We start from the raw sequence: 12,174 nt of genomic DNA, 5'->3' as shown, positions 1-12,174 counted from the left end.
CTATTTGCAGGCCATGGCATTGAAATTAGACAAGTGTTTTCACAATCTCTGCTCCATGGTAAAATGAATCATAATCTTGAGAAATAATTTCATCATCACCAATCATCCTTTCAACTAATCGGATAAAAAACATGTTATTAAAAAAAGCAAAAATAATAAGGCCCCGTATCATTAATGACTGTGGAAATTGGCATGTCTTCTTCAGACAGTTTTGTTGCAACTTTTGAGGATTTTGCGCTACCAGAGCCAACATGTTTTAAACCTGATGGCTTCTAGTGTGGTAACAAGAAAATATCCTAATTTTCGGACTATAAGTTGCACCTGACTATCAGCAGCCACCCACCAAATTTGACATGAAAACAGCATTTGATAATAGATGAGCCGCACTGGACTATAAGCCGCAGCTCTCTTCACTGTATTATGGGATATTAACACTAAAGATATTGACCGGTAACATTTTATTTGACAGCGGCATCGTAAGACTGTCATAAGACCAAATGAACCACCATGAAGCTTTGAACCAATTGGCTGCAAAGCTTCATTTGGCCCTCACTGCTGCCTTAGGAGAGACAGTCAACTTCTGCTGCCACCTGCTGTCAACACTGTTGTCATCCAACATGCCTCTTAGCATGCATTGCAGCGCTACAGACGTAAATAACAATCAGAATTCATGGTCTGTGCTAATTATTTCTTCAGTTACTGTTCAGCTTGTTTCATTAATTGCTAGGGAGGTATTTGGTAACACTTTATTTGACAGTGGGGCCATAGGACTGTCATAACACCATCATAATTATGACATGACACTGCCATGAGCATTAATGAATGCTTATAACAGATGTCATTTAGTGTCATCCGGCAAATTATCTCACTTTTTAATGGCTGTATAAGATCCTAGCTGGACATTAATGAAGTTAGTGACATGATTTGCCAAATGACACTTAATGCCATCTCTCATAAGTGTAACGGGTACACAGAACGTGTATCCGTTGTAGCACGTGGAAACCTCCCCGCCGATTCCTTCATGTAAGGACGCTGACGGCTGCGCCGTTGGCTCGAGCTTTATTGGCGCAGTGGTTACCGAACTTGCCTGCCGACTAGAATTCGTCGCGGCGCGCGGGTTCGCGTCCCAGCCTAATCAGAGGTGGGAGCGGAACGCGGGGCGGCACAGATCAGACTCGGGTTACAAATGGGGGCTCGTCCGGGATCGGCAGCGAAGGTTTCGGGGGGAGAGTGTAACGGGTACACAGAACGTGTATCCGTTGTAGCACGTGGAAACCTCCCCGCCGATTCCTTCATGTAAGGACGCTAACGGCTGCGCCGTTGGCTCGAGCTTTATTGGCGCAGTGGTTACCGAACTTGCCTGCCGACTAGAATTCGTCGCGGCGCGCGGGTTCGCGTCCCAGCCTAGTCAGAGGTGGGAGCGGAACGCGGGGCGGCACAGATCAGACTCGGGTTACATAAGCATTCAGTAATGCCCATGACAGTATCATGTCATAATTATGACAGACTTATGACAGTCTTATAGCTCCGCTGTCAAATAAAGCGTTAACTACTAACCCAAATAAAACAATAAATAAGCTGCACTAAACTATAAACACCATGATTCAAAATGAGGTAAAAAAGTAGCGGCTTATAGTCCGAAAATTACGGTAAAGGTATTTCGGGCATCTCTGTCCGCCATGGGTCACTCACGTCTGTTGTTTGTTTTCTCGAACAGCGGTGATGTTTATCACTTGTTGATGACTTAAGGGTTGCATTCATGCAGATATGCGTTCATTGTGCAGAGGTGTCTTATAGACATTTGATTCCTATTGTGACACAAATGTGCCAAGGTCACATTTGGAAAAAATCTAAATTGTACGGCCGGTACCTCGAGGTACTGCCATAAACACTGATGACATGTGACAACAGTGGGTTATAAATGCGCATGTGTGTGACTTCTTTCGCACTGTGAGTTGCATATATTTTTGCAACATGAACATCTTCCCCAGAGAAATGGAGTTATTAAACAATCCAAATTGTACTTTTTGCCCTGCAGTATGTCACTTATGGACAATTTAGTGTCTTAATTAACTTAATTAACTTAATTTACTTAATTAACTTAATTAATTTACCATGCAAATTTTTGTAATGTGGGGATTAGAAAAATCTGAATTTTAACCAGTGACCTCTGAATTGGGAGGTTGATGTTGTAAAATTCCAGGGGAAATTGATTCATTTAGGTCATTTCATTCTCAGGGTATTTCCAAGCATTCCTCATCAGTTCATGCAAGAATTAATGCACAAACTACCTTTTCTCATATTATTGCTCGTATGAACTGATGGACCCTCCTTGGATGGCAGCCAAAATATATTCCAAGACAACCAAAAGAGTCCAGTGACTTAAGAACAGATGTGTAAACCACATGGCCTTCCCGATTAGAAATTTTTATGAGTTACTACTACTATGTTAAGAAACCACAAACAACCTGGCTTGTTTTCATTGAAGCTTTCATGAACATTCCGAAAAATTCCAAGTTTAGACAACTGTTTTGCCAGGAAATCTGTACATGAAGTGTGAAGGAATGGCAGCCAATCTAAATATGATAATGAGAGGAAATGATTTGTCAGCACCAGAGTCTGGCAGTGTGACACAATTATTTTCCTTGGGTCGCACTCCAAATCAAACAAATTAGAAGCAATGTTGACGTGACTGTCAGCACACAGTCGCAAATCATTCTACGGACAATTATCCCCTTCAAACATAAATGATAACAACCACATTTTCCCCTTTTGCTTTTTCCTGCTCACTGTGGACAATTAGTTTGGACAACCAGAAAAAAAAAGACTTTTCACCTAAGACCCAGTAAATTACAGTAATCAAGTCATGTGCATCAGTTGTCATTTGAACTACCTTGCCTTCTCCATCTGCTCGTTTTGGCCGCCAAAAGACCGGGCGTAGGATTCCCTTTCACAAATACTTGCTCCATCACGGCATGAAAATGACCTAATTGCGTGTGCACATTGTTCGGTTTTCAGACCGTCACTCGCCTAAGGAGCGTTGTTATTCTTCCATTATGCAGAAATGTGTGGCATGCACAGGTTCTGGTCCAGGAGAACGGGCTACAGACGCATCTCGCTGTGTGACTGTGTAATCAGGATCAGCAGGCTGTGAGTTCAGGTTAGGAGGTGATCAGAAAACTTCAGGGTGTTTTATGTCTGACTGGATCTGCAAACCCAGATCAGGCATGGAGAGAAATCAGCCAAAAAGGGAGTTACGTGAGGACTTGCAGGTGTAGGCTCGATTCAATGGTGAGATCATGCCAGCTGCCATGTAAACGTAAAGCTCTCACATTGACCTATTCACAACTCAAGTCATTCTAAGGTTATTCATGTGTCTGTCTATAGGAAGGGTGGGCAAACTATTCCACAAAGGGCCGCAGTGGGTGCGGGTTTTTGTTCATACCCATCATGAGGACAGCCTTTCACTAATCCGGTTTCTTACAAGTGCAATCAGTAAATTTCAGTCAGGTGCTTCTTGTTTCCACTGATACCTCATTGGCTAAACTGTCTGTGCTGAATAAGTTTGAACAAAGACCAGGACCCACTGCGGCCCTCGAGGACCGGTTTGCCCACCCCTGGTCTATAGTGACATAAAATGACAATCTTTCATGGTCCCATGGTGGGGAGATTTTCAACCATGACAGTATCAGGAGTAGCATGTCACTTTGGCTGGATGGAGGGGATTCAAGATGACCAATTTCCCCCTTAACCAGTATTACACCACATCCTGGAACACTATTTTTGTTTCATTGAGTGTACACTGAAATGTGACTCAAGAAAACACTTGACATTGAACCATGTCACCATCATTCCTATGTACCAGTGCAGTCCACAGGAAAAGTAAAGTGTTGTCCGTGGAGATTCTCAGACATTTAAGTAATTTGCAGGTAATATTTTACATACTGTAACACGTGGTGTACGCTGATGAATTATGAAGATGTTTCATATTTCAATTAGGGCTGTCAAACGATTAAAATTTTTAATCGAGTTAATTACAGCTTAAAAATTAATTAATCGTAATTAATCGCAATTAATCGCAATTCAAACCATCTATAAAATATGCCATATTTTTCTGGAAATTATATATATTCTGTAAAATAAATTGTTGGAATGGAAAGATAAGACACAAGATGGATATATACATTCAACATACGGTACATAAGGACTGTAGTGGGCATTTCACTCTACTGTCATTTAAATCTATCTATGCTGTCCTCACTCCGAAGCGTCTACTTTTTCCAAAGCTAGACAGCTAGTGAACGACGCCTTGATAATCAGACTTCTTCCTTTTTCATCTGATTTATTGATAAAATGGCCTCAAACCATTGTCCTCTTTAGACCGTAGTGAAACTACAAAAAAAAAAAGTACACAAGCATTGCATTAGCAACAACGTTAGCTTAGCACGCTATTCAGGTTCACTAAACGTAAACAAAAAGCGTCTCACACAAAAAATATAACAGTTCGCTTACTAACATAATATGTACATTCTTTACAACCATACTTACGGACAAATCTTGTCCAAGGATCATATAAGCACAACATTACAACGTAGGCATCAGCCCGAGACGTCGTGCAGCCGTATTGAACTGCCAAGAAAGCAATAAACCATGTCGCAAAGCGACCACAAGAAGCACAAAAACGTTGCTGTAAAACTTACCAAAAGGCAGAATACTGTCTGAGCGGGACATGTGCGTTAATTGCGTCAAATATTTTAACGTGATTAATTTAAAAAATTAATTACCGTGCGTTAACGCGATCATTTTGACAGCCCTAATTTCAATGTGAGGCTTATGGCAGCATTTACACTGCCTGAGGAAAGACAATTATATTATTGTCTAATGTCTATGTTGTCATTGTTTCATAAATCACAGTGGATTCATGACTTTTTTCATACTCATATTTATACAGTACTAATTTTATATTAAAGGGATCCACGGATAAAAAGACTTGTAGTTCTTAAAAGAGAAATCTTATTATGAGTTAAAATAATTTTATATTAAAGCCCCTCTTGATGTTTTCTTTTTAAACAACTTGTAAAATTAGTTTAACTAGTAGGTCGCCAGTGTTGCTGACGTCACAGGACGGTGACATCACTGGGTTACGTTGCTGGGCTTCCAGAGTATGACTCTTGCAACATAAACATGTCATCTGTTCAACCCTTTCAGTTTGAACAGGAAAGACGGGATGAGATAAGACGAGAGTATGACAAAACCGGTGTTCTGCCAAAATGTGCTACACCAGCAACCCCCTCTCTCTTACCACCTACAAGAGGCGAATTTGACACCCAAAGTACTAACGTGCACTTTTGGCTTGTTTTGTTTCGATGCACACAGACAGAACATGCCTAAGATGCCTTAAGAAAATATTCAAACGTAGCAATATCAAATAAGGGTGGTTTAAATACACTACGTGAATAATGTGGTCAACAATCTGCTTTAAAGCTACCTCAAGAAAACACAATGCTTAAAAGTATGAGAGGGAAACACATGCGAAAAGTATTTTGAGGCAATGAAAAGGTAATAAAAGACTCAATAAAAACACAAATAGTAAGTACTTTTAACTAAAGATGTCCCGATCGATCGGCGATCGGGTCTGATCACGTCATTTTCAAAGTATCGGAATCGGCAAAAAATATCGGACATGCCTTTTTTTAATATATATATATATATATATATATATATATATATATATATATATATATATATATATATATATATATATATATATATATATATATATATTTTTTTTTTTTTTTTTTAATTACATCGTTTTCTAATTGTATTTAACGTTACAGACAAAATGTCTTACACTCATCCAGAGTTTTTAGTTTTGGCTTATAGTAGGGTTATCAAATGTATCGCGTTATCGGCGGTAAATAATTTTTTAAAAATTAAACACGTTAAAATATTTAACGCAATTAATGCATGCGCTGCACGACCCACTCACGCATTGCCGCGTTCAATCTATTATGGCGCCGTTTTACCAATATGCAGAGCTAAAAGGTAGCGTAAAATGAGTAGAGTGAATATTGGCAGTCTTTGGCGCCTTTTTTTTAATCGGCTAGAGCCTTACAATTCTTCTCTCAACAATTAGAAATATTGTGGGAAGCAATGTGGGGAAGAAAGGTAGTAATTGATCTTTTTCTTAAAACCATATGTTATTTCCCAACGCAGAGAAGATATATCAATTGGTGCCTCTAAGCACAGTCATGGTTGCACTTCCCATCATGCATTTGGGCAGAACAGTTAAATGGCTACAGTATCATTTACTGAAAGCTCAACAAATACACTAAATGGCAATATTTAGTCACAATATACAAAGTCACATTTATCCTTTAAGAATTACAAGTCTTTCTATCCGTGGATCCCTCTCACAGAAAGAATGTTAATAATGTAAATGCCATCTTAAGGATTTATTGTCATAATAAACAAATACAGTGCAGTAGTACCTCTACATACGAAGTTAATCCGTTCCAGGACCTTGTTTGTAAGTCGAAATGGTCGTATGTCGAGCAGGATTTTCCCATAGGAATACATTACTGGACTGTCTCAGAAAATTAGAATACACAATATTCTAATTTTTTGAGACAGTCCTGTGTATATATACAGGACTGTCTCAGGAAATTAGAATACACAATATTCTAATTTCCTGACTGTCTCAGGAAATTAGAATATTGTGTATTCTAATTTTCCGAGACAGTCCAGTATAATTCCATTAATTCGTTCCACAGCCCAAAAACCTGCACTAAATCCTTAAAAAATACTGCTGGTACTATTACAAATGGCAATTACATATAGCAAAACAAATAAATAATAAATAAAAATCGGATTGATAATATAATAATAATAATAATTCCTGTAATATTGTAACGAAACGGGTTCTAATAAGGCGGACGTTTTTTTCTGTACCTGAAGGCACCGCGGGGCTGACGTGACAAAGAGGGAGGGGAGCGGGTGAGAGTTTACTTTAGCTTTCAATGCTTTCTTGAGAACATCGTCAATTGCAGCAGACAGCAGGCGTTTTGTGTTGAATAAGTTGTGAAAGAAATGATGAAAACGTGGCGAAGCTGGCGATTTCTCTGGAGATGTTACCACAATAAGAATTGTCAGCTTAACTTATAAAGACTGGCGAACGATGGTCGGAGGAGCACAGTGGAGATGTATTGTTGAGCCATTTCACCCCACGCTCATATTTTTCTGTCATTTGCATCTTTATTTAGAAGGTAAGCGTCAACTTTTTCCTTGTTTCACCACCTGTACCAACCTTTTCTGAAACCTGTGTTGATTTGTCACACAAGAAAATCCGCCGTGCATTCGTCTGCGGTGCTGCCATTGTCGTCGTATTTCGAGCATGTCGTCGGATGTAGAAACAAATGGCGAGTCAAATTTTACGTCGGATGTCGAAAAGTTCGTGTGTCGAAGCGATCGTATGTAGAGGTACCACTGTACTTATGTACTGCATGTTGAATGTATATATTCGTCCGAGTTTTATTCATTTTTTTCTTAATGCATTGCCCAAATGTATATGATCGGGAAAAATTATCAGGAATGGTTGGAATTGAATCAGGAGCACAAAAAAAAAGCAATCGGATCGGGAAATATCGGGATCGGCAGATACTCAAACTAAAACGATCGGGATCGGATCGGGAGCAAAAAAACATGATCGGAACAACCCTACTTTTAACCGATGTGCTACAGTATCATTTACTGAAAGCTCAGCAAATACACTAGATGGCAATATTTAGTCACAATTTACAAAGTCACATTTATCCTTTAAGAATTACAAGTCTTTCTATCCGTGGATCCCTCTCACAGAAAGAATGTTAATAATGTAAATGCCATCTTGAGGATTTATTGTCATAATAAACAAATACAGTACTTATGTACTGTATGTTGAATGTATATATTCGTCCGAGTTTTATTCATTTTTTTCTTAATGCATCGCCAAAATGCATATGATCGGGAAAAATTATCGGGAATGATTGAAATTGAATCGGGAGCACAAAAAAAAAAGCAATCGGATCGGGAAATATCGGGATCTGCAGATACTCAAACTAAAACGATTGAGATCGGATCGGGAGCAAAAAAGATGATCGGAACAACCCTACTTTTAACCGATGTTGGACGTCTCGCTGTGTATAACGAACTGAAGAACACCGGTAGTGTTCGTCTAGTAACAGTGACAAACTACGTCGTCTCCCTGAGCGTCCATTTCGTGCATAAAACATGGCGCCCTTCGTAGGTCAAAACATATATTAAATATTATAGCTTTGTAATCAATGGCAATATTTTGATTTTTTAATATGTGTTTCTAATAACATATTTTAGCAAAAGAGAACAATTGTGGCCTATTAGAGCCTTCAAGTCTTAAGTCCGAGGTTCCCTTTAATACTCATACATACCTTTTATCCTGGGGAATCACATGACTGTAGTGACTGCGGGGAGGTATGAAAAGGTTTTTTTTTTATTGTTTACTGGCTCACATGTTGCCAACAATAATAACATCCTTTTGAGATTACACTGTTGGCATCTTTTCTCTCTCCATCACACAGAATCACTCGTTGACATAGCAACATCATTAAATCACAAAACAGCTGTGAGGCTTGCATATGAGGGCAATCCAAACATACTTTCCACCCAAACTTACTCACCTTTCAGCCAGACGCAATAGAAACCATGTAAGGGTTGAGAAACGTTCAATGTAAACGATACTACATACCAGTGACGTTAGAGACATGGAAGAGATGATCAGTCAATCCAACTGAACATTGGTAATGAGTCTCCGAAAGTCATATTGTATGACTGACTTTAATGTGAGCGTGGTACTCGTTCGGTATAAATATTATGTGACTTGGCACAACATGGCTTTATACTAAATCAAAACCATATACAGTATATCATAATAGCAACTATTCTTAGTCGTTCCACTTTCTGGAAACACTGAAAGTTATCACAAATGACTTAGGAATGTCAAATATTTGGTTTAGTGTCTCCCTAGTTTAACCGTTAGTAATATCCGGTGACTCGGGGATCTCACCTTGTCACACCCTGAGTATCTGTCATATCTGTTTGCCTACCTGTCATACAACAGCTTATCTGTCTTCCACCTGTATAGATCGATTTCGAAACACTGTTTTACTCATTAAAGACACAACTGTGAATGGACTGTACATACCTAAAGTTATGCCGTCTTATTGAAACATTGTTTGTTTTGTATAACTGATGGCAGCACAAGATAACTCATTCACTCCACGTGTCCTTATGAGGCATAAAAAATGCACAAACGAGGTCTAGTTTATACTGTAAATAAGAATAAAGTATTGGTTTGAAAAGAGAATCGTTACTAAAATTTTTAGACTTCAATTAGGATATTATTTTGTGTCCAGTGTATTCATCTGTGTGATAGTCGTGTAGACATACAGCAGCACAATTCAAATTTGTGGTGTTTTTTTTTTTGTGGATTCAGATGTTCATTTATTTTATTTTATTTTATTTTTTTAAAGAAAGACAGACGGGCAAACAGGTGGATGAACAAGAAGTGAGGTAAAATGATTATTTGGGTGAGGACTTGAGTCAGAAGAAGACCATTCGGGTAGAGCAACACTCTCAGGTATTAATTCCAGTCACGAAAAAGAATGCTGCTCTATTGTTCTCATGACTGTCATTGCTTTATGACATAGATTGAATTGTATGTATTGCAAATGGATGAACTATTTATCAAGTTCTATATATTGTTGCAGCATAACATTAACTCAACATCAACTGCTTCATAGATATCACATTGAAAATCCTGTATGATGCTTGAATGCTTCCACACTAAACGTTTCTTTTTTGTCCCTAGTTAAAAAAATTACATAGGCATATCATTGAGTACTGTGAATGCTAAACAATTGTCCATGAACTAAAATATGCGGGATAAAAATAGTAGTTTGTTGTATGAAATTATTTTCTCCAGATACTATAGACAAGTTTCCAGAGCGAAAATTGTGCTGCGACATCTTTGACAATTTCTGCTCCGGAGTCCGGTTTAGAAAGAACACCATGAATTGCGGCTGAAGTAGACAGTTCTAAACTGCCAAATCAAACCAGAGGAACCCACGGAATCCCCAAATATGGATTCAGCACGACGTAGATGAGATTCGGGGACCTTCTGTGCTGTGCTTGATTGCGTGAACTCCATGAAGCGCCTATACAGTATATATGTTTGGGAGTAGAATGTTTTGAACAGCGTCCAGTTTCAAAGCGGAATCTGTCTCGTCACACGTCAATAAATCACAATTTATTAAATATTATCAGAAAAAAAAAAAATATATATATATATATACACATACAGTGGGGAGAACAAGTATTTGATACACTGATAATGGGAAAACCCATTGGCAGTGTATCAAATACTTGTTCTCCCCACTGTATAAGTGTTGTTGTGAGGCTCATCAAGTTGTTTTCCCTTGTCTAACATCGTTTTCCACTTGTAAACAAATGAACAGAAAATGTGTAACACTTCAATGTATTACTTGTAGTAGATGAGTTTTTTTTTTTATCGTTCAAGGTAATGCAAAAGTAATGATGTCTTTTTAGCTGTCACGCAACACAGAATTGTAGTCAAATTGAACATATTTGTAATGTGCATGTACGTAATTCCCAAATTCATGTTTTAGGAGGACATTCAACCAAATGCTTCTGAGCTTTTCAGGTCCCTGATTTTGTTTCCATCCAATGACAGTAAATCAATAAAATACAAAACTATTTTGGTTGTGGCGACTCTTAGCCATTTCTTCATGTTGTCCTCCCATGTCGCGATGATGGCAGATGGATGCGACATTTCCAGATTGTCTTTTTTGAGGGATTTTGATGAGTAATTCCACGCGAGTTGTTTTGGTGGGAGAAAGTGTAAAATGGAAGTCACGAGCAGAAATGCGGAAGTACCTTGGAAACTTGTTTATAGTTGCACTGATTTGTACTGTTTCTTGGTGATTTATTCTATGTGCTCAACTCAAATTTTGTTCTTTTTCTCCTTACTTTTCCGGGTTGTATATTTAGGGTCTAAGACTCTCCGCAGTGTGTCATGTTTTTCCCTCCATTTCAATTTACAGCAACCTTCGTTATGAAACTGACTACCCTCATGTCTTTGCTCATTTCACCTAGCAATCATCGCAAGTCTCTCTATCCTGGCGGGTCCATCTTCATCTCCCTCTTACAGAGGTGGTTAGTAACACGTTACATGTACTCCGTTACATTTACTTGAGTAATTTTTTTAGAAAAATGTACTTCTAAGAGTAGTTTTACAAAGCTGTACCTTTACTTGAGAAAACTTGTGAAAAAAAAATGCTAGTCTTACTCCGCTACATTGGGCTAAGCAAGAGTCGTTACATTTTTCCTCTTTTTTTTTTTCTACATATTAGATTTATTATTTTGCCAGCGATGCCAAGAGTAGCTTTACCAATTTCACCAATGAGACGTTTCAACATTAATCGCTTGACTCCATTACACCAAGCTTGCCATTCTATTAGGGCTATGACAAAATATTGAAATGGTGATATATCTGGATACTTTTATCCCAGAATAAGAATAAGAATCGAGATATCGTTTTAAAAAGGTGTCAATGTTTTTAAAAAAAAAAAAAAAAAAAAAGGGAAAAACAAGCTGCTACCAAATCTTCCACCATAATAGTGTCTCAGTTAACTCTAAGGCTGCATTGACGGTGCTTGACGCCCAATCCATTCAGACTGGGAACGTTTGTTCATTCAAAACCAGAGCATTCACAGTCATCCTGTCCGATTTTCAGGGCTTTTACAGGTCACTTGCTGTTTATTTTAGGACATTTACAGGTCATTTACTGTTGAGTTTGAGTCGCTGCCTATTAATTTGGGTGATTTCCAGGTCACTTTCTGTTCTGTAACGCAAAATAAACAGGAAGTGACCCATAAAATACCCCCAAATCAACAGGAAGTAACTGAAAATCAACAGGTAAATGACCTTAAATGGCCCAAAATTACCTCATTGCCTGGCATTGGCTGTCACTGACGGCCATAGACGTTCAATCCATTTGAAGTGGGAGGGATGGCAGCGAATGAACGAATGTTCATTCGCTGCCACCCTCCCAATTCAAATGGAATGGACGTCTACTAGTGA

The sequence above is a fragment of the Corythoichthys intestinalis genome, chromosome 7 (assembly GCF_030265065.1).
Source record: "Corythoichthys intestinalis isolate RoL2023-P3 chromosome 7, ASM3026506v1, whole genome shotgun sequence".
Taxonomy (NCBI): domain Eukaryota; kingdom Metazoa; phylum Chordata; class Actinopteri; order Syngnathiformes; family Syngnathidae; genus Corythoichthys; species Corythoichthys intestinalis.
This window is presented reverse-complemented; position numbering follows the sequence as displayed.